This window comes from Myiozetetes cayanensis, unplaced genomic scaffold (assembly GCF_022539395.1).
Source record: "Myiozetetes cayanensis isolate MyiCay16 unplaced genomic scaffold, myiCay2020 scf4, whole genome shotgun sequence".
In the NCBI taxonomy this organism is placed as follows: domain Eukaryota; kingdom Metazoa; phylum Chordata; class Aves; order Passeriformes; family Tyrannidae; genus Myiozetetes; species Myiozetetes cayanensis.
The window spans coordinates 11,305,021-11,329,087 of record NW_026087631.1 but is presented as its reverse complement, the minus strand read 5'-3'; the positions used below and the strand labels follow the sequence as shown (position 1 = coordinate 11,329,087).

Here is a 24,067-nt window from a genome sequence, read left to right as displayed (position 1 = left end):
TTTACATCCTTCAGCTGCATTGGTTCAGCGGAATTTCACTACAAGAACCACTCTCCTTATAAAAATAGCCTCCATCAAAAGACAAGCATGATTCCATTAAATTTTCTTTCAGTTTGCTCAACTGTTACACAAAAATTTCAGCTACTCAGTTGGTTAATGAGGCTGTAATTCTCATCTTGCCTACCAACATCTCAATCATGGATGCAGTCCAAGGCAAGTGCTATTGCTATGCCAAGTTTCACAGTTTAGCTATCTGAATGTAAAAGCAGCTTCTAAAGTCTTCTTCACTTTATGCAGTTCACTTTGTCAGCAGTTTTCCAGTTCCCTTCAGAATGGGTGCTCTGGTCAGATTAGCAATAGCAGTTTTAGGTCAGGACCTCAATTTGGGCTTGTAGTTCAAGGTAAAAGCACATCAAAATTAAAAAGTTCCACTCATTAATAAACTAATTTCTTCTCTACTGTGTGCAAGCAGTACATACATAGTCTGTTACAAGCAGCATATGGTGTTTTAGAGTTATGACTTTAGTTGCCCCTCTTTTGGAAACAGAAAGCAGCTTCTAATGCTTATTTGGGCAGAAATGAACCACAACAGGATGTCTGATGAGATTTCTACATGTTACTAGAGATAAAAATAATACCTTAATTGCAATTATAGCAGGTATTAGAATTCTAAGATTTAAATTTAAAAGATTTAAAAGCTCTTCTTAAATCAACTGTGACACACAACCAGTAAGTGTTCACCTCTAGTTATGCTTTCTGCTTTCAAGATTGGATATGAGCAATAGATACACAGAAATTAAATAAATCCCAAGATCGTGCTCTGCCTTTAAACTGAGTTGATGCATATTTAATGTTAATGGATAAATAAAAATAGAGGTCAGAGCAATAGCTTTCTGGCATTTCAAGAAGACAAACAAAATGGACGGCATGAAACAAAGAGTCCATTACAAAACTAAAATGGGAACAAAAAGAAGGTATGTATGCTACCAGCGTTCCTGCAATGGCTATGCACGTATATACTCAAGAAAATTCAGAAATCCAAACACCCCACTCACAATCTCTTCCTCTGCTATGATGGATGGCCTCAGTGCCTACTCCCTCCTGCACCCATCTTCCTTACCAGAAACACTCTTTACAGTACACCAAAGATTCAAGGGACCACCTTCTCCTCCTCACCACTTGCACACAGTTGTCACAGGGTCACCTGAGCAGTGTTGCAGGAACCTTAACTACTTCTGCAGCTAAACTAGTACATTTGTGCCCCACTGGTTCCACGATTATAAAAAGCTTATATAAGGCCATTCAGCACACACTTCTCCATAAAAACTGCTTAAGTCCAGACATAGCTGTGCCTACAGCATGTAAGGGAGAAGACTAACTTCAAAAATGCATTCAGAGGTACCCTAAAAATAAGTTAATAACAAATAAGAACCTAAGGAGTGCTCCACTTTTGTACTGAAGCTCAAAATCACATGCCACAAACACTGAACAAACCAGAACTAGCAAGCTTACAAAGTCAAGTTTGAACAGTAGGCATACAAAGCCTTGCCCTTTTTCTGATGTTTAGGTACTTATTTTCTTGGTTTTGGTATCCATTGCACCAAATCTAAAACAGGGAACTTAATTTCCTGAAGGTACTTGACAGTTCTATTCTATTGTTAACAAGAGACATTACCATGATATCCTTACCCGATTTTGTCTACATGAAGATATGTTAACAGTAAGCTTTACCTAACAACATAAAAACAAAACCCTGCAAGCTCCTACAGAAAAAGGTTGACTGCCCAAATTTCACTGTACAGAGAGAGATAGGTCTAAGTTCAATACTGACAAAAACATTTTTTGGCCTGCAAAACTCTGGTTAGATACCACGAATGTTAATGTTTGGAACGTATCCACTATTCACCTTGAAATTAAAGGCAAAGCCAGCCTAAGAAGTCCGCTTTCAAAAGTTCATGTCCCACAGCATGTAGGTACAGTCCAAGTATCTGAAAAACCCACTGGAATCCTCGCAATTCCTGGCAATAGCTCATCATGGCAATTCAGCAAGGCGGAAATGGTACAGACTATCCAAGTACCCTCAATCAGGCCTCCTCCTCTACCTCACTCCAGGTAACATGGCAAAAATTTTTATCAATACATATAATAAACAATAAGCAATTAAACAAAAAAAAACCACAGGAAAGATGACTCCAACTACCCCCTTCTGAACACAATTCTACTCCTGAAAAAAACGTATAAGAACAGTATTGGAAAATACAATCAGCAAAGACACTACTGGTAGAAAAGCTGAACTTACATTACTTTTCCCTTTCCATGGCTAAATCTCCTCCTCTCCAACCTTACAAGGTAAAATGACTAAGGCGTTTGTCTACAAATTTGGCATTTCCAAGAAATCAACTCTCTTCATCCATTCTGTAAAATAAATCCTACTAATTTCACTTCTGACATCAAGATTTGAAGTACAGAAGAACATCAATAGTCCTGCAATCATTCAATGGTAATTTCATTCCACAAAAATACATAATGCTTATTCAGATAAATCTGAGTAAGTACCTAGATAAACTTATCCTGATGAGTCTGAAAGCAAATGCAGCTAGCATAGACCTACCAGAAAGGCTCGTTAACACAGTGAATATTCTAGTACACCTTGAAGACCCTTTCCTATCTCTGTGTAGACTGTTTTGTAACCAATCTGAATGTTAAAGTATTGCCTGTTTCACCAGTACTCAGGCAGTAAACATTCACAAAACTGCATATACACACTTCACAGTATGTTACAGCAATTTAGTTGAACTCCACGGTATAACACTTTATACTTGTACTCCATGATCAGCTGAAGAAGTCAGGAAAGTGTCTTAAGACCATCATACAACATCTCAGCACTTTAGTATTTTCTAGCTTCTGAGTCATAGTCAGCTGTTGCAGGTTTACCGGGATGTACCTATTTCTTTGCTAAATGCACAATCCAAACTGCTTGGTCTTGCGATATCTGACAGTCTCATCTAGTCCAAGAATCTCTTAGTTGTTTCTAATCAGCAGCTGGACTACTTGAGCCATGAGCAATATCAGGACTGTGTGAGGGAACTGAGAATCCATATCACCAATGTTTTACAAAGTGAAATCTAGAAGTCTAGAACCTCCTAAAATGGGAATCATTCTGATCCTAGGCTGACACACTCACTGCCAGTGCATTTAAACACCTAACTCTCATCCCAAGTTTCATTAAGAAAATATAGGTTTTTTTCAGACCCCTGATTACATCCAGGCTTACTACGACTACCAAAACAAAGTAAAACCCCTGTTGCTTAAGTATAGGAGGACAACAGGGAACAGTAGCTCAGACAGAACGGGAAACAGTGTGATACTAGTTTAATCTCCATCTGGAAAATTTCAGCTTGTTCCCAACCTGAGTTTTTCAAATTTATGCAAGTAAGACCTTCCCATTACAGTTTTTCACATTATATAATTACTGCTCTTAAAACTCCACATATTTTGCCAGCCAAGTCAGATCTAGACTGTGAGCTACTTCAAAAACTTAATGTGGGGTTAGCATCCTTAAACTAGCTTCTGAGAAAGCATGCTTAAGATTTTTGCCATGAGCTGTTTCAGTTTCACTTTGTTTTAAATCTCAAAAACTGCACTCCACACAAAAACACTAACTATGAAAGTGTTTCATTGAGGTCATCTTTTCAAGGTGTACTTACGGTATGCCAAAAAAGCTATATGAAACACATGCACTTCCAAGCACAATGAAAACCAACAATTAGCTGTTCTCTGATCAAAGACTGACAAATATAGCATTGCAATTACTTGTTCAGTGGCAAAGTTATTAGATGCAAAGAGTCCCTCCAAATCAACAATAATGCTTACTGGGCAAAAGCAGCTTGCTCAATATTGGTAGTTTCTCTGAGCTTCAGTGGGAATCAATAAGGAAGCCTATCTGTGTTATTTAGCCACAAGAAACTCAAGATAGCTTTCAAAATTTCACCAAGGATTAGGGCACAAGACATCTTGATCTGGCCCACCAGCTGTAGTAGCTAAAACTTACAAATTCTCTTACCCCAGTTTCTCCAGAACTAATCCTACTAGGTAAATCAAATTAGGTAGATTTACACAGGCAACAGATAAAAAAAACCCCATGTTGCATCTTCCTTCACAAGGGGAACTACAGATGTCAAAACCCAAAAAACCATCATCTCATCCTGCTGGATAGTGTTGTGATTTTTTAAATGATTTGAGGGCTGTCAAGAAAAGAAATCTCTGTGCACTAAGGCAACATTCTCTCACTTTTCAGATGCTAGCAACAGCTGATAACACTCCCTTGCCCTCCGTAGATACTACCATCTATTAGAAAAGCATTTCAGTAAAAGCAAAGATGGCAATAAAGCAATACTGAAATGTATTCATCACAAATTCAGTTTATCCATTAGCTTACAATTGGTTTTGTGGCTATGAAGAACATCAGTGGCCACAAATATAATCAAAAGCCATTACACTGTAAGACAGCAAGTTTTACGTATAAAAGCAGCATTTCAGAATCACTGTTACTAGAAAGGAGCTTGTGCTTGCATCCTTGTACTATTTTTAACTGCAAAGTCCACCTCTGCAGTGGCATTGACTTATTTTAAGAAGCACAGGAAAGCTGAACTATTCCTTGTGCTTTTAGAACACTAGATCACATGTCATCTAGTTCTAACTTAGTCTCCAAATAAAGAAAGCTTAGCTTTGTCCCCCCAAAATTCTGGCTTATTATTACAAGGACTTTAACAGAATTCAGCCTAGGCCTCCACTGTAGTTTCAAAATTGCCATTCAGAAACCTGGAACATAATTTGAAAGTGTTTTATCTTTGGTTTTTGGGTTTTTTTTTAACAGATACTCCCAATCTAGTGGCTATTTAGAACAATTTCAACTCAGGACACCTGGATCAATCTGAAATATGATAGACCCCAATTTCTGAAGAGGCAGTAAGTAAATCAATGACGATAAAAGGATCTTTACCTCTCACTTAAGAAACAGCATTTAGAAGGAGCCCAGAAAAGAATGAAACTCGATGTTCACATTAGTATGATACTGTCACAATAAACTTACATGCAAAAAAAAAAAAAATCATACTAGCATGATTACACTAAGAGATTTATGCAAATAGGAATATATTGAAGAAGTATCCATTGCAAAGACTAAAGCCATTAAAAATCTCCACTGCATATGTAAAGGATCAACCACTCCACGAGAATAAAACCACAAAATTAAGACATCTGTTGCTAAAACAGAAATATCTGCGTAGGTATATCCAGAAGACATTTGGAAAAGGGCATTAAAAATGCACTTTGTCAGATTTTAACATGTGTGATAAAATTCCTTAGCAGCTTCAAGATCATTTGTATGTGTCCATAGTTACAAATGGTCCATATATCATGGTAAAACTTCAATTATCTGCATCTCCCTCTGATTAATATCCCATTTTAAACAGCACATATAGAATTACTAATTCTGTATTAGCAAAGAGAATTATTTATGTAAAACAACTATAAACCAGGTTCGAAGTCCACTCCTAGAGCTATCAGCTCTCATACAACATTTCTGAAAGGTCAGGTGAAAGGGGATGAAAAAAACTAATGTAACTTCAGGATTCAAAATGCACGGACTTAAAGGAATATGTCTGTTTACTCAACCAAACATATGCCCACTTACTGGAACACTTTCTGGGCTCCTCTGGTTTAATTTAAAACTGGCCATCAAAACAGACACAAATCAGGTCTACTGGCATGGAGTTTTTCAGCACAAAAAAATCGGGAACCTGATGGCTTTCAAGAAAATACTCACACCTCCTGAAATATCAGACTCATCAGGTGTTGCCACTTCACCAAATACAGCTTTTAAGAAAACCAGCAACCGAGGTCCTTACTGTGCAGCTACTAAACCAAATTACCAAAGCTGTCTTCAAAACTTCATAAATATAACAAATGTCCTTTAGCCTCACAGACTTCAATCAAATCAACTACAAGAAGACTACTTCATTAAAAAAAAATAACTGTTGCCTATTGTTTTGTGTGGTTTCTGGATAGCCTTTTTTTTTTTTTAATATTTATCAGCTTTCCTTTCCTAACAAGTTACACGTGTATTTAAAAAGGCGCACATGGGGGTTGCAGAGGTGAAAGGGGTAACGAGCTGCCCGACTGCTCGAGTTCTCACCATCAGAGCTATGCCGATTAAACAAAGTCAACTCATTCCCCACGCACACAACGGGATTTTTTTTTTTCCCTGTGGCAAGACAAGTGGGCAATAAAGACCCCTGCAAAGAGCAGCGATGACGAGGCGACGGTCGCTCAGTCAGACCTAGGGTGGCCGCGCCTCCTCAAGCACAAAGTACCCTCGACATGAAATAAAAGCAGATGGACCGTGCACCCTGCCGCCCCCATCCCCCTCCACCCCGGCTCTCCTCTCCAGCGCGGGAATTTTCAGACGCTGCAGGGCCGACTCCCAGGGCGGGACCCTCCGCACCTCCCCCCCGGCGGGGTGCGGGATCAGACCGCACCGCGTGCTCCGCCGGGGCCGCCGCCACAGCCCCGCAGCGCACCCGGCCCCGCCTGCCGACCCCGCTCCCCCCGAGCCCCGGCGGCAGCGCCTCTGCGGCCCCTCCACCGCACCCTTCCCCTGCTCCGCCAGGCCCGAGGGCGCGGTCAGAGCGTGGTACAGACATTAGGGTGGACATGAGCGCCGCGGTTAGTGCAAGCTCAAGCATGGACAAGGGGGAAATGGGGATGCAGCCTGCGGGAAGAACGGGAAAGACACTCCGGTGGCATGGCTACGCTAAGGGCAGCGTGGGGTGCAAGTCAATCAACAGATGCCGCAGACTAAACAAAGGGTTTACTGAACAATGTTTTGTCTGGGGAACAGGTGCTTGACTCGCCCAATAAGGAACACACTTAAAAAGAGAAAGGAGGGGAGCGGAGCAGAGCAAACAGTCACAAAATCCTAAAGGGTAAAGCAAAAAACGACTAAACCCATATACTATGACACAATAGGAAAGAGATGCAAGAACCGCTCGCAGAGGAAAAGCCCCACTGCCAGCAATAAGAAGCCCCTCTTGGTCTAACCCCACCAGTATCCCGGAGTTTGCAACCGGGACCGCACCAAGCCGGTCCTGGCGGAAAGCCCCCAGCCACTTAGAGCAGCAGGAGAGGGTGAAAGTCTCCGCTCACGCCATGTTTTATTCCTGTTCCAGGGGGACCCTGGCCATGCGCCCGCAGCCCCCCGCCCAGGCTGCCTCCCTTCCCGCCGCACTCCCCGGGTGCTCCACTCCCCTCCGGCTCCACTCCTCTCCCGCCCCGTGGCCAGGACCGCACGGCTCCCCGTAAGCCCCGGATCCATCTCCAGCCCCTCGACCCGCCCTTCCTTCAGCAGCCCAGGACCTGGGGTGCATGTGCTCGCTGTCCCGGGGGAGCGCGGTTACCGCCGCTGCCGCCCGATGCTGGGAGCACAGTGGGGGAAGGTATTTGCTGCTCCGAGAGAGCCGCGAAGCGCCCCGCAGCCACCTCACCTGATAGCTCTGGTGATGCCGGTGCGGCCACTGCCCCACCGACGGCAAACACCCTATAAGCACCAGGAGGCAAATCGCCCAATGCCTGGCTTATAAAGGCCCCCACGGCCCGCCCCCGTGGCCACCGCCTGAGTGACGCTGCCGGCGGCCACTCAAGAAGCCCCGTGCCCTCGGGGCCGCGCCCCCGGGTAATGCGAGCACCCCTCGGCGGCCGACCCGCTACCCGCTGCGGAGCCACGGCCGGGCGGGTCCCACGCCACCACTGTCTCCGAGCACCTGCGGGCGGCACGGAGAGCGAGGAGCGGAGTCCGCTGAGCAGGATGGGGCGGGAGCTTGCCTTTCCACTCCCCAGTGGGGTCAGCGGCAGGACCCCCATAATGCTTGCTCGTCTCCCCAAGATTACCGACTAGCCGCCTTTCTCTGCAAAATGCCGAACCCCGGAGGTCTGACGCTGCGGCCTCTCCAAAAATGGCTCGGCGGGGCGAACGAACCCGCAACTCGCCCGCCCGACGGTGGGGGGGAGGGAGGTTGGGAAGCAGCGGGACCGGGAGCGAGCGCTCGGCGACGGGCAGCCGTGCTGGCTCAGAGCCCCCCGTCAAGGGCATCAGCCGCTCCGAAAGCACTGTCCCGCTTTCCCTGGCGGCGTCCGGTAGCGAGGGGAATCCCCCTCCGCCCCCCGCAAGGTTCGGCTGCCGAGCCCCGCGGCCGCACTCGGGGGCTACGCTCCTTCGGGCCGCTCGTCCCGCGCGGGTAGCGCTCCAGCGAGTGCCCGAGGGGTTGTCGGTGGGAAAAAAAGGGGGAGTCCCGTCCCCGCCCTCCTGGTGCTCCAAGGACTAGTCAAAATAAATCTTCTGACCGCCGGTCCCTGGAAACGACGGAACACGTTCAGCTACCAATTTGCCTCGCTTATATAGCTCTCACATAAGTTATTTTCGTACGTGAAATCGGTGGGTAGGGTGCAACGTGTTGGGCATAAATTAAACAACGGCAATGCTCGGAGCTGGTCTTTGCCGGCAGCACATGCCGCAGCGCCGGCGTTTAACATCGCTGCCTCCTCCTTCTGCCCAGACTCTCCCACTGCCCCGGGGAAGGAGGACGAGAGGACGGGAGACACGCCCGAGGACGGGACGCCCCATCCCTCCCTTTACCCGGAGCCCCGCTGGGACACCCACCCGGTTGCAAACTTCTCCCGCGCACGCCGGTGACCGCTGTCGGCGTCCCCGCCACCCTGGTAGGACCACGGACAGAGATCGGGGCCGCCCCGCCCACGCCGCCCGGGCACCGCCACGCAGCGCTCCGACGCCCCGAACAAAGGGACGCGCCCCCTTCCCCGGAGGGTTATTCATCCCCGCGAATAGACACGGCCCCCCTTCAAAGACGGTCATCGACTTCTCTCAGGGAGAGCTCAGCGGCTCTCCTCACCCTGTCGCCCGCCCTCCGCGCCCGCTGACAATACGGCCGGCCGCGTCTTTGTGCACCGTGGCCCGCAGCCGCCTCCCAGCCCCGCAGGAAGCCGCGAAATGCCGTGCGGCTCTAATGCAATTAGGCGCGGGGAGCCTTATCCCGGCTAATCTGCAAATGCGGGTTTATCTCTTCAAAGTGATACCGTCTCCCTTCACCCGCGCGGTGCGGGTCCGTCCCCTCGGATGCTCCCCGCAAAGAGACGTATCTAGAGCCCGCCGGGCGCTGGAACTTTACAGCTGGCCCAGCCCAGGTGGGGATGCGCTCGCCGTCCTGCGTTGCCGCGATGCGGTCCCCCAGTTTCAGCGGCTGCCCTCCCCACGCTGCAAATACTTCCAGCAACTCAGCTCCGCGGGCACGCTGCCAAACCCACGAACTGCCTCCTTCAGCGCCGTAGGCACGAACGGTGTCAATACGGAGCAAACACAGGTGATCAGTGTAATTCTACACGGCATGCACCTCTGGAATGGGAAGCGTGAACCCTATCGCACACGTACTATAAATGAAAGAATGAAGCCACAACTTACCTTCCTCTCCTCGGCTTAAAAAAAAAAAAAAGAAACGGTGCAGTTCTCCCAATAAGGAGTAAGAGGCAGATGGATAGTTGTCTCAAGACAAGAGCTAAATTGGGGACAGTTCTAAAAAGCAGCAAATAAAAACCAAACCAAACCAAAACAGAAAAAACCTTTCCCTCCCCCACCCCCAACAGTCCAATACTGGCGGAAAAAAAAATCAAAAATAATAATAATAAAAAAAAAGAAAATAAAAAATGAAAAAGGGAGAACTCAAAAGAGAGAGTGACAGGACGACTCTCCTTTCGCAACCCAATAGAACAAAAAGAGGGGAGGGAGGAACGAAGGAACAAAGAAAAGAGGGATGGAAAGGCGATTTTAAAGACGCTCGCTCGCTCTCTCTCTCTCTCCCTCGCTCCCTGCCGGTCACTTCCTAGCGGCTCGCCACCCAAGCCAACTGCAGCATCGCGGGGAGCACGGGGGGCCGCGGGGGAGGACGCCGTGCGGTGCGCTGCCGCGCCGTGCCTCGCCGGGAGGCGGACCGCTCCGCAGATTTATAGCAGCCCCGCCGCCCGGCTCCTGCCCGCCGCCGCGCCGCGCCGGGCTGCGTGCGTGTCGTGCCGCGCCCGGCTGCGGGGCCGCGGGGGCGCGGCGGGGGCGTGTCCGTCCCGGGGCGGCCGCGCCCCGTCCCGAGCTCCGCCCGGCCGCTCCCGCCCCCTCCCCGCGCCGCGGCCGCCGCCGCCCTGCGCCTACCCCGGCGCCACGCAGGCGGCAGCGGCCCCGCACCCGGCGCAACGCAGCTCTGCTGGCGGCGCCGCGCGCCCCCATTGGCCCGGCCGCGCCCACCCGGCCCGCCCCCCGGCGAGGCGGCGGCCGCCCATTGGCCGCGCGGGCCGCCACTCGGGCGCGCTCATGGCGCCGCCGCTCAGCCTGCGTTGCGCCGTGCGGAGCTGCGCACGGGCGGGCCCGGCGGCCCCTCTGCCCCCAGCGCGGCCCGCAGTGCCGGCAGTGCCCGCAGTGCCCGCAGTGCCCGCAGTGCCCACGGGGCCCGCAGTGCCCACGGGGCCCGCAGTGCCGGCAGTGCCCGCAGTGCCTGGTAGTGCCTGCAGCAAGCCGGCAGTGCCCACGGGGCCTGCAGTGCCCACGGGGCCCGCAGTGCCTGCAAAGCGCCGGCAGTGCCCGCAGTGCCCACGGGGCCCGCAGTGCCCACAGTGCCCACGGGGCCCGCAGTGCCCGCAGTGCCCACGGGGCCCGCAGTGCCCGCAGTGCCCACGGGGCCCGCAGTGCCCACGGGGCCGGGCGGGCGCCGCTCCCGCAGCGCCGACACTGCGCGGGGCTGCGGTCTCCCCCGTCCTGCCGGTCGGCCACGTGGGAGCGGGGCGGCGCGTCACGGCACGCCCGCGGCGGCCGGCTCTGGGTGCCGCCACCATTCCTTCGCCTGACGAGATGCCGCGAAAGCAGCCTCTTTTTTTTTTTAATGTGTGTGGAGTGGGGGTTTTTTTTTGTGGTTTGGGTTTTTTTTATGTGGTTTGGTTGGGTTTTGTTGGCTTCCCCGCCCTCCCCACCCTTTCCGTTTCATACCCGGCTCTCGCAGCTCGGCCCGTGCGTGTCCCCGCACCGCCCGGGTCAAGCTTGAACCACCGCCCAGGCACCGCTCTGGGAGCTGGTGTATTCCTTGTAACAAACGTTCTGGGTGAAAAGAAGGAAAGTGAAGAAGGGAGTGGACAGAGAGAGGGAAGGAAGCAAATGAAGGAGGGAAGGAAAAGAAGGAAGGAAGAGAAAATGGAAGGGAAGGAGGGAGAGGCAAGGGAAGTAGGTTGAAAGGAGTTTGTGTTCATTATGCAGCCAATTTCTATGTCTTGCACAGATAAGTGTTTGCAGAGAAAGAGGTTGTGTGGTATGGAAGTAACAATTCTGCATGGTATTCTTAAGCATGCCTTTTACTCCTTAAATTGTTTGACCTTCACCACACTTTGTCATTTCTTTCTAGAATCGAAGTTCTTTCTCGACATGGCTTTTCTTCTGTGTCTTTTCTGACACAGAACACAAGTGTGTTATCACGTATTTCCAATAGCAAAGCAGAAAGGAAATGCTTATTTAGAATAGAATTCTAAATTAGAATTCTGGCATTTGTGTGTAACAAGGTGCAAAAATAAAGAGGCATGCGATTTCCAATAGAGACATAGTGTTTCAATGAGAGTGCTCTTGCGTGTTTATAAATGATTAATACAGTGAACCATGTATCATCTCTTTATTCTAATCTCCCTATCCTACCACTGTGACAACAACTCAGAGTTATACAGGGACTGATTTTACATTTTATATAATTAGTTTTATGCTTAATGCATCTGATGTTTTTCGAGAACACACAGTCTGATCATTTACAATGTATCACCAACGTTTTGAATCAGCAGCATTCCGAAGAGGGGAATAATTCCTTGGTGGAACAACTGCCAAGCTACTGGCTCTAAGTACTGAATAAAGAACGGGGTGGGGGTGGCTACTTCCTCAAAGCTGTTATACAAAGTCCTACATGAAGTGATGTCTATTCACACACAGTTTGTGGAATTGCATGTGTAAATTGTGCTCTCAGCAGTGTCTGTTGGTATTCAAGAAGGTCCTCTGAGTTTACACTGTTGTTCTGCTTATGTCTGATGTTCAGTCTTGTTTAATTACAGCAACTTTTGCCCTTTGATACAACAAAACTGCTTCTGACAGTCTCCTAATGACATTAGACTCTCAACTTGCTCAGGTTCTTTATGCTGTGGTTGCATGCATCAAAACGTTTCATATACATATATCTTAATAAAAATGTTATTTGTTATACCAAGTAGGAAACATCTGCAAAACCTCTGTCCTGTGTTGCGGTCTGCGGAATTACTAGATTTTGTTGTTGGTTACTTTCTTGCTTCGTCCAGTTTGTGTAGAATGTGTTTAAGCAAACAACAGTGTTCCTTAGCAGAACATCAGCAGTGTATGATAAGAGGGAAAAAAAAAAAAAAAGAAGAAAATAAAGTTCTTTAAAATTCTTATCTATGCATTGAAACCTCACTCCCCTCACCCCACTTCTCCCCCCCCCAAACCACACACCGCTGTTCTTAGAACCAAAAAAAACTCAGTTTAAAGGGAAAGCCAAAATGTATGCTATTAGAAACCAGAAGTATGTCTTTCTGAACCTTCACGAAATCAAAGGATTCTGCTTTCAGCAGATTCCCTGTCAGGTCTGATACTCAGAAATCTGACTTCATCTTCTCCCCTGCTCCCCCATTCAAAAGGAACAATCTCCATCTATAATTAGTGACCAGTTCTTAGAGACAAAACCCAAACTTTGTGCATTTTCTTTAGAGGCTTAATATCTCTACCAATAATGTACTTGCATCTGGTATGTTTGTCAATACACGGTGTTAAAGTGAAATTAGGCAGAAAATAGCCGTTAAATCAAATTGCCTTGTCATCAGCCTTTCTCATCTCTGTTCAGAGGCCCTTGATTCCAGCAGTGGCAGAAGAACGAAAGCTAAATTCTCCCTTTTCCCAAGAAAAAACACGTTTTCTTGTTAAGTTCCTCTTTGCTTAGCTAATATATCTGTAAAGAAGTCTTTATGATTAGCGGTAGCTGGCTGTCTGGACATAGCCTTTAGCTAAAACGTGTATGGGTTATTAAACAGGCGTTGGACATGGGAGAGCTACAGCAGGTTGGAAGGATGGTGCTTGTTCAGGTATGCTGAATCTTCTTGAACCCTCTGGCGGGGACTGAGTGGTCAGGAAACGGCAGTAAAAGCAGAAAAAAAAAAAAGAGGGGGGCAAAGGCACCACTTAAAAATAAGAAATCAAAAAAGCAAAGCAGCGCTGGCTGCCGCGGGAGGGAATAGGCCGAGAGGGGACCCCGCGGCCGCCCCGTCAGCACCAGGGACAGCGGCGCGGCCCGACGGCACCACCGGGGTGTCCCCTGCCGTGCCCTCGGGGAACGGCCCGGCAACGCGTGTGATGTCGATTTGGGCTTATCTCTCTCGAGGTCACTCCAGATAAATGGTTCTTGACTCGTGGTGTTCGTGTAGTGTCACTCGGATGTGTCTGAATGTGTGTCCGTGGATGTGCATGTGTATCTGTGGGCGCGTGTGTTACTGCACCCGGGGAACTCCGTCCCGTGCCAACTTGTTAGTTCTCATTACTTTGACAAATAAATGGCAATAGGCACGAAGGTTTCAGACCAAGTCTTCAGACACACAACTCCTGGGTAAAGGCATACCCGGCACGGACTCTGCCCTTCAGTATAGGGCGTGGTTCTCTTACCTAGTTCTTCTCTGAGCCTATCTGTGGTGCTAAGATATGGATATTATACAAAACTACAGCAGTATGAATACTGCAGCTAAGGCTGCTGTATCATTCTCTATTACACAGCAGTGTCTGAATATTAATAAAAACTACTTTTCAAAAAGAGATTAACATTTGGATGGGGAAAGGGCAGGTGGGTGTTTCACCTTTTTTTTTTGAGACTTAAAAGGTATCCTAAGTTCTGTTCCACACAAGGTAACCACAACTGCTTAGATTTTCTATAGACAACTCCATCTGGAAAAATACAATACTTGAAAGAAGCTGTCTGTTTATCCAAATTATTGTATCTTTCCTTACTTCCTACTGTGACCAGGGAAAGGCAGATTGCTGCTGCACCACTGCTTATATAGCTTCTTTATTGAGGATTTGTATTTCCAGAGATGTGAAATGCACATTTAATTGTATAATAAGACTGTGTCACCTGCCAGTCTGTTGCTGCCATCAACCTCTTTTGTGCTTGGATCAAATTATTGCACAACAGAGAAAGTGACAGCATCAGGGCACAGTGACAAAGCTGTAGTTTGCACGGAAAGAAGTCCAAGGCCCAGAGAGACACTGCAGCTACAGAAACAGCTGTCTTATCAGCACACTGCAGAGATAGAGATGGCTCAAGAGGTCCTCAACAGATAATGACTTGAATAGCTTTGCAATGCGCCAAACTTCACGCTTGATAAGACCAGCCCAGTGTAGAGAGCAGTAGAGATCGAGCTCTATTCTATTTCATCAGTGCTGTAAATTAAGAAATTGAAATTCAGGTGGCACAGCAGCCAGTATGTTGCTGATAATCCAGTGAAGTAAACTGTCATTATGATCTTTTCAGCAAAGAGAAATAGGTTTCTCTTACTTGATGATGCTTTAAAAAAAACACCTTAACATCCCTGTCCCAAATCACTGTCCCAGCAGTACCTGAACTGGGGTGGGGGTTCCTCATCTGTTTCGCTGTTGTGACATGTCTGAGCTCCAGAACAAACCATCCATTTGGCTGTCAGTTTCCTTACAAAGGACAAAACACTTCCACTTTGAAACTGCAGTAGCTTATTTTCAATTCCCCATTTCCTCTGCAGGAGAAGAAACTGCACTGTGATTTTTAATAAACAACAGTCAAACTCACATTAAAGCACAAGCTCAATTCTGTAGCAGACAATATAAGCATGTGTTTTTGTGACCACAGCTAAACAAAAATTAATTGCTGCTGTGAAAAGAATCTATAATGACCTTTGAAATTATTCACTTGACAAAACAAAAGCCATGGTACACACACTAATACATTTTATAACAGAAAAAAAAAAGAATCCTGTTTTCAAGCTGTGTTTTCAGTTTGACTAATGGCATCAGATTAGAATACCGGAGCTCCATCTTTTACCAGCAGAAATACTTTGTTTAGACTCAGTTTGATCTGTGTTTTTTTTAAGAAAGCTTTATAGAAGACACAGTTAAAAGGAATATAGTTGGAGCATATAACCCGAGATCACAGAGCATTATTTTCTAAAGAAGGGTTCACTACATTCACTTAATTCCTTGAGACTGATTCTTGAAGAGCCAGAGTAACTGTACAGGCTTGTAAGCCATTATGTTATCTAATTTTGGCCACTAAGGCTAACTTTCAATCTTCTTTGAATAATAAATTAAGACAAGACTAACCTTATTTCTTAACAAAAGACAAGGCACTAAAATCAAGAGGAACCTGAAACCTGAAGAGAAACCTAAAGGCTTACTGCTGAGACTTGTTAAATGGAGGGCGGAGAAGGAAGACTAATTCTGTTCTCTGACAATTTAACCACATATATTTGGCCTCAGCTTGTCACTTAGACATATCTGACAGCAGAAGCTAGCAAGAAGAAAGAGGAAGAGAAGTAACAAGGACCAAGAAGATGAGTCATTTATTTCATGTGTTACAGCAGAGCCAAGAGGAAAGGCAGAATCAGGTGGGGAGGAGAAGGGATGCATCTTTGGCACAGGCACTTTGTTAAATACACCTTTTTGCTTGTCCTTGAAATCTGGGGGCTTTTCTAATGATGTGGGAGACAGTAAAAATACAGGGTGAGTGTGACAGAGCAGAAGGCGGATGTGGATAACTTAGGTCCACTGTGCAGTCTTAACACACATAAATTAGTGCCAAGTGGGTATCCCAAAATTAGAAAAACACTTGGTTTTTAACACGCATTCACAAGTAGGTAGGTAGTTTGATGAAATTCACAAGTCAGAGAACTCAATTATAACAATCTGCCCTTGGCCCTCTTAATTTGTGGGGAACACATAACCAGAGCCTGAAGTGATTGATACCCCTGCCAGTGAACAACTATGTGATTTTGAGGAGAAATAACCTTGTGTACAAGAGACAATGAAAAGCAAGAATGTAATCAATATTTTTAATGCTGGTTTTTATCCAAAAATAACAAGTCCTTTTAAGTTCTCCAGTGAATCATCCCAAATACTGTCAATTCAGTTAGATTAGACTTCCACCATAACAATAAGTTTCCCCAGGAAAAAATATGTATGGTTATAAAGTAACTGTAATTAGTATATCTTCTCATGATATTAAAGCTACCGGGAATATTGACTTAAAAGATGGATTTTACTTTTTTTTCTAAAAGCCTGTGTCTCTTTTCATTTGTTGAGGTGGAAAGCACATCTTACTCAAAGATAGCTTTTTTAGCATGCCAGCATATTTCCTGCTGACAGCACAGTGAAGCAACATAGTAGCTGTTGCTACCATTATTTTATAGCAAAAGTCCTTGTAAATTCCAAACTGTTTGTATAAGATGTAATTAGATCATTTTCAGATAATCAGACCACATAAGTAGTAGATGGAATTTTTCTGACCTTAAAAGTCCTTAAATACGTTTCACATAATTTTAAGTATCAACTTGAATCTTTTGTTTTATTCAATTAAGATAATATGACTCCAGCTGGCAATCATGATTCAGCAGAGGTACACATGGTGTTCTGCACTCACACCAGCAGGATTTCAGAAGGTGCATGAAACTAGTATACCCTTCTCCTTCTCCATATGAAGTTCAATGCGCACCTGCTCAAGCATGGAGACTGAACAAGTGTCTACCCTACTCTTGAGAAGGGATACTAAAAATGATTTTTTCATAACACTATGTTAAAAGGCAGTTACCTCCTTTTTGATGAGCACTCCATGCTTGCCACATAACTTCAGACAGTTCTTAATTCTTGTCTCTTACTTTTATATGTTACAACTTGTTTATAAGGAAGTGACTTAATACTCAAAAGATGAGGAATTAGACTTTGCCAACTATTTCTTGCAATTACTAGATATGAAAAACAAATCTCACCTCCAAGAAGCACTTCCCTTATCTTACTTACATTGATCAAGATTTTTTCTCTGAACCATCAACCTAAAAAGTATCTAAATAACTATTTTTTATTCTTGTTAATGTCAAAATTACTCATTTGTAGATGACTTAATGGTCTTTCACTGGTGCTGGCCTCATTTTCTTGTCTTTAAATACTGGAGGTTTTGATTCTTCTGCTTATACAACTCAGTTTTTGCATTACAAGTACTATGCATAGTTCTGTACTACTTTGATTGTGCTGGATATTAGTCATCAGCAAAATCCAAATCGTAAATGATCATGTAGTTGCAATATCTAAAAGGTTATTCAAACTAAAAGTAGTGTACTCCACTGTAATAGTGTTTAGTGGAACAAAATAAGTTATAAAATTAAGGTGAATTATTCTGATTAATGTCATGGACATTTACTCTGCTAAAAGTTCTTTTGTGTATCTGGTCATTAGACAATAAAGTAATAAATATACACAATGCAAGGTATGAAGCTACTGCTATGTTCTTCCTTTTTTTTTTTTTCTTGTAAGATATATTCAGGATAAAGGGACACTAGCCAGTCTTATTTCTGCTTCTTAGTTCAAAAGAAGCCCCCAAAATTACAGCACTGAGAAACAAGATCTTCCAAGAAAAAACTTTTGGGCAAACCCTATTTCATTCTACCATCATAGCATGTTGCATAAAGTGGAGAAGTAGTATACGTTGATTTTTAAATGTTTGTTGCCAACCTGCACTGCATCTCATGGGATAAAAAAGAATAGTGTTAATTAAATCACTGTAAAAAGGTTATACAGAAATATATCTTGAGAATACTTAGAGATAATTCCTCACCAAATGAATGATTGTATCAAATAAGGACCTACTGGAGTATAACTTTTAGGGTCAAGATATTATTTCTGTCCCTATTTTGGAAGATGGAACATAGTGACTGGTTATGAAAACTGTGAACTGCACATTTGTTTAAGTGCTGAATAAAATATGGTCTTCTCAAAACAGAGAGACCTACCATCAAGATAAAGCCCAATAAGGACAAGTGGCAAATGAATGTGATTTTTAGAAAAGATCATAAACAAACATGCAAATAAAAACTAGAAAGTAACACCAGTGCTGAAGAAAAGGTTGCAGGATACTATTAAGAGTCACGGGAATATGATGTTGCAAGAAAGAGAGATTTCACTCTGAGATGTATAAACAAGAGTGTAATTTGAAAAGACATGAATATATTTCTTATTTGACACTGATGAGCGGAAAATAGAAGACTTTATTATTATGATCAAGTAGTATTCATACGTATTGTAAGTTAAAACAAAAAAGTAAATGGTTTAATTCACAACACATAAAATCTAGTTTAACAACTGCAAAAGATTCTCTAAAAGTAGTTAAGTATTGGATCACATTACTTAAGAAGCTGTTGAAGTTCAAAGTTAGATACACAGTTTATTTTTCCTTGGAGAATGAGATCTTTATATCAATCAGGTATCATTTCACACCATGAAAATGACTAAAGTTCTAAATAGTGCTTTTTCCTTTTTGTCTTTTAAAATAAACTGTACGTCTGAAAAAAAAAAATCACAAAAAAACCTCCCAAACCAAGCTACCAAAAAACAGAAGTGCACCACCCAAAAAAAAGCCCACCAATAAAAAACAAACAAACAAACAAACAAACAAAAAAACACCCCAAGAAAGAAACAGATCTGAAAGACTAGGAAATGAAGCGGTGAAGTACTAACAACTTCTCTATATTTTTCTGCTTTTGTCAATAAGCATTGAAACCAAGCAAATAAGAATCTGATGAACAAAGCTATTTGCATTCTAGCACTTTTTTTCCAGGTAAATTCAATGACTTTTTTTTTGTTTTTCTTTTTCTTTTTTTTTAACTTCCAGACCTCTATCTTAAAAGTGCCTTTCAGCATTTGGCTGTTGACTTCCAATTTGCTTTTTTTTGGTCCACATGAAACTTGGGAATCCACAATTAAGCTAGCTGCAGACAATCTGCATTCTGAAAAATCATGCATCCTTTCAGAATTCCTATTTGGACACTTAAAATGGTGATATATTAACTTATTAATGAGAACTTCAGGCTAAAAAAAAATGCATCAGAAGCATAAATGCACATACTTACCAATTCCTTCTCTATGAGAAGGAAAAAGTACATTTTAGACATCATTATCAGACATGATCAACAATGCCAGAGATTTACCTGTAATCTGCAGAAAGTGAAAGTACCGCATTTTACCTTCAAATAGCAAAATCCTGGAATATATTTGATTAAGGGCCAGGATTCAATTTTCATGGTCTAGAAATAGCTCCTAATGATGGGAACTGGTTTTGAACAGTGCTTTCACTGTAATGCAGAATTCTACTAGATTTCCACAATGTTCCCCCAATCATGCTCATAGTCTTGTAATGTATCTTCAATGACGAAGACACATTATGAGACTTAAAGCTGATTTAAACCATGTGATACTTAACACAAAACAGAAAACAAAGTCATGTCATGGTTCAAAAAGCTGTAAAATATCTCTCTTGCTACTCAAATTTGCATTGCAAACCTAAGACTAGCCTTCCTCCTTCAACTCACCTTTAACCGTATAGAATTTAACTTTTTTCTTTGATTTTCTTTTTTTTTCCCTTTTTAACTTTTTTTATTATTAATTTTTTTAATGTGCTGACAGTGAGAAAAAGGAAAATTAGCATTACAGGATGACTGGATATTGCTTTTTGATTCTGGAAACATACTGCTTTTCTGAAAGACATAAGATCCACATTTCCAATGTGCATGAAAGAGGATGTAAGGAACAAAAGCAATTAAGCCACAATTAATAAAAGTCCTGTAAAAAGGCCTACTTAGCCTTTCCATCCACAGCCTTTTTCCTCTTTTTCCCTGCATAGAAAATCTTGAAATTTACAAGATTCATACCAGATATATTTATTTTATTTACCACTTCATCAGTGTTCCTATGTGCTACAGTAAGACAAAGGGTAAATATCAGGTTACATTCCAATCATTTAATATTTTTTCGTACAATTCCTCCTTAATCCATGTAAAACATCCCTCTAACTGTCGTTGAGCACTCAGAACAAGTGTAAGATTAACTGAACTGTGAAACTTATAGCCATCTTCTCACTTTGTGACAGTCTGATATGTGATATTTGCCCTCAAATGGGATCTTATTATTTCTCCCAGTCTTTGTTTCATGGATTCAGATCCCAGATTTTTTTTTAGCCTGTTCAAACAGGCTAATACTTTTTTGTGTTTTTCTATCTTACTTGGGTGTTTGAGGCCTGAAAAAACTACTCTGCAATAACTATGCAAATGAGCATTTTATGCCATGCAAATGTATTGTGTAATGCAATGTTCAGACAGTCACTTACTCTGCAGCCTTTTCCGCTTGGAAAAATTGCATTTTCCATGAAAGACTAAGACAGAGGACCGAACTATCTATAACTTGTGCCTGTGTGGAATCACCACAGTTTCAATATAGTTAAGAAATATACATAAGATATATAAGATATATACAGCTTAAGTGAATCAATATTTAATTGCATACCCTGATGAAGATGGTTTATTGAAGTACTTTCCTGTGGGGGAGCCCAGGTGGTTCTGGGCTCGCTGTAAACTGAGATACCGAAGATGGAACTTCTTACACCTGGCAGAGGGTTAACCATGGACAGTAGGACTGTGACACAGAGTGGGTTTCCTGTTAGGAGTGTTCACCTATTGTGTTAAGACATGTGGCTGTGTGTCCAATCATGAGTTGTTATGATAGTGGTAAGCCAATGCTGTGTGTACATGTGTCACCCAGAACTGTATAAAGGCAGATACACTGTTGCAATAAAGCAAGCTGGTATCCTGAAACCGTGTCGCCATCCCGCCTCGACCGCGACACTTTCCACTACCACAATGTGGGATAAAAAGACTGTTAAAAGTCACAAGCAAAAAAGTTTCTCATTAGAACCAGTTCTTCAGCATTACTGCCTAGTTTGCCATAAATTATTGCTAACTTGTGGCAATACTGCATTAACCCCTGTCTGGAAGGTGTGGGTAGAAAACAAGTGACAGTAGTGCGGTTGTGAGTGTGAGGTCATTCAATGTCTTCTCTATTGAGAGAAAAATGAGGGATTAAAGAACAGGAAAAGAAGCAAGTAAAAAAAGTATTTCAGGCTGTAGGTATCTGAGTTGGAAAAGACTACCTTTTTTAGTAGTAAGTTAAGAAAAGCAAGAAACTGAGACTCTGGACATGTAAGGAGACACATAACAAGATAAAAAAAGAGAGATGCTACCCCCAGTAAAGCTTAGGAGGGGAAGTGGGGAATTACAGACTAAATTCAGAACCGATATTTTCCACTGGAACTTCATACTCAAGCTAATGCAAGAGAGTGATGACCTTCTTGCATCTCCACAACAGATAATAACTGATCAGGTTCTGCTGTTTGGAGACATCTTCCCTAACATCTCCCATCAGTCCATGAGACTATGTCTTTCTGATTCTTGATAATCCTGAGACAAGGAGAAACAAGGTTACTCAACAGAGCTGGGGTTAGTCTTTATATAATTGCTGCTTCTCCCAGCTCTGACTGTAAAGTGCTGATTCAGTCACACCCAAGTATTGTCTGGATAAGTCAAAATGCTCTGCACAGAAAGAAGAGTAAACTACAGAATTTTATGCTTTTTTCTTTTCCCTTAAAAACAAAGTTACTAATACAGAAACTGTTTGCATAGACCCAGTGAGTGGACAGCATGTCTTCTTTCTTGCCTTTAAGTTTTGCCGCTGTTGTGGAAAATGGCTTTCGTCATTTCCATTTGGGTAAGGCTTAGGAATATTGATACAGAGCTGTAACACTGTGGCAGCTTTAACATATAGTTTCCTCTCCTTGTTACGGTAATCTTGCCTACATGAATGGAAATATTTATAGCATGTGAAGTCAAATCTGTAGAACAATTCTCATCTATTTAATATCCAAGAACTTTTACTGTTTAACACATGTATCTTATACATGTATCATTTTGCCTGAGATAATTTTTGTACTCTCTGTAAGACCTGTTCTTAAAAGGAATAGGAATGTACATCAAATGTACCACCTACTTAACTTTGTAGTTTCACATGAGAAATAAGTATTATTGTTGCTTTAGGAACCTCTTTAATAATCATAAGTCAATTGCCTTAATGTAAAATGTAATGAAGATGTTTTAAAATTGTTTGAGTAGCAACAGATATATTCATTAATTATTCTGACATTATGTACCGTGGAATATCTCTTTCATTCTTACTATGCTGCCCTTAGGTTACAGAGCAAAGAATAATCCTTTCTACTCTTACATCATTTAACTCCTATTATGCCAAGAATTTTCAGTTAAGCCTTTTCTTTTTTTTTTGCCTTGGTTTCACTGCTATTATCTAAAGTAGACTTTCATTTTCTCTGATTTTTGTTTTTTTTCAATTCATAGAACTCTGAAAAAAAGCCTTACAAATAAAAATACTGTATTTTTAAAATAAATCTTCCTCGTAAACATACCTAGTCAATTTATATTCATAATTGTCAAGTACTGAGGCATCATCTTCATTAATTTCTTTATAATATCACAACTAATTTATTAGTGTTTCCTGATTCTGTAAGAATGGTTTCTAACTCTTCAAGTTTTGGTTCTAAATTAAACAAGGAAATCACAACAGAAGCAGACTACGTGGGGATAAGACCACGTATCTAGCACAAAAAAAGCAAAAATCTGAAAACTAATAGAAAGAAAGCCAAACTGCATTTATTTCCATTTTATTGAGGTACTCCTAATGTGGAAAATTATATTTTCTGATTAATTATAAAATATTCTACTTTTGCACAGTTTTCTTTCAATGCTTATTCTGCATATATTTTCAATACCTTGCATGTTAATTTGGCTCAAGATGCTAATTCTGAATGATAATGCAATAAAAAGGAAATATAAGCAAGTATTAACAGAAGCTGCCTAAATACTTCTCCAGCTGCAGAATCTAAGAACATTGTTAGTGTAAGTATGTAGGGTGGCTAGTTTGCAATGAGGACTATGACGCACCATTTGCCATTGTGAAAATGCACCATCTGCAAAGAGTTTGGTCTGAGAATGAAATGCACGTTGTTATGCTATAAACTCACTAGCGCAGAAACGCATCTTGAATAGTTCAGGAAGCAGATATGTCATTAAGCTACCTTAGACAAGGTAATAAATTTAGAACCTAGATATAGCGGTTTGTTTAATAAACCATTTATAAGAAGAATTAATACAAAATTCTCTTTCCACCATCTGCTTTCCTAAAGCTACTTCCTGCTCCCTTCCTCGTTAAGTGCATGACATTTTGCAAATGCAAATCTGAATTACCAGCAGTGGGAAAACTAAGTCTAAAATACACTTAAGAGTTTGAAGCAATATACATTCATATTAGGCAAGAGAGGACGAAAAGCAAAACAAAGGAATTAAAACACGGAGACAAGATTCACAGCTCAGGATTTCCTGACCCCCAACTGTTCTGGGCTGAGCTCCGATTTTTAGACAGTGGTGACATGATCAATCACGCCTTGATAATGAATGAAAAGTAGGCAATAGCTCTGATAAACTCCTGTATTAGCTGCTTTTGTGGTAAGTCACCTATTCTTTACTTGCTTTACAGATAAGACTGACCTCTGTGTCACCATTCCTCTTCTGGCAACCCACTTCACTTCCCCGAGCAGCTGCGCAAGGAAGTGCGCTGCTGCAGCGCTTGGAATCCTCCTGCCCCAGTGGGCAAGGCAGGGAGGAAAACACAGCTCAGTTCAGACAAAACTTGTGCTGAAACGAGGGAAATGGAGATGAATGTAGATGCAGTATCAAACCTCTAAAGCAGTAAAAAAGGTTTACATCTGAAAGCAGTTTTCAAAAGGAAAAACACCTC

General features: G+C 43.1%; 1 protein-coding gene across 10 annotated transcripts in view; it reads right to left on the bottom strand.

Moving 5' to 3' along the window:
- The window catches only part of ELAVL2 (ELAV like RNA binding protein 2), a 108,989-nt gene that overhangs the window by 76,642 nt on the left and 8,280 nt on the right, over positions 1 to 24,067 (bottom strand). For 3 of the 10 annotated variants that reach the window (XM_050329388.1, XM_050329392.1, XM_050329397.1), the window contains exon 1: positions 9,533 to 9,671. The exons of 1 other annotated variant lie outside the window; for it this stretch is intronic. The gene's annotated coding sequence lies outside the window, so the exon portion shown is untranslated. Of the gene's footprint in view, positions 1 to 7,544; positions 7,564 to 9,532; positions 10,012 to 12,344; positions 12,364 to 24,067 lie in introns of those variants that run through there. 6 more of the 10 variants (XM_050329389.1, XM_050329395.1, XM_050329396.1 and 3 more) reach the window with 6 other exon arrangements.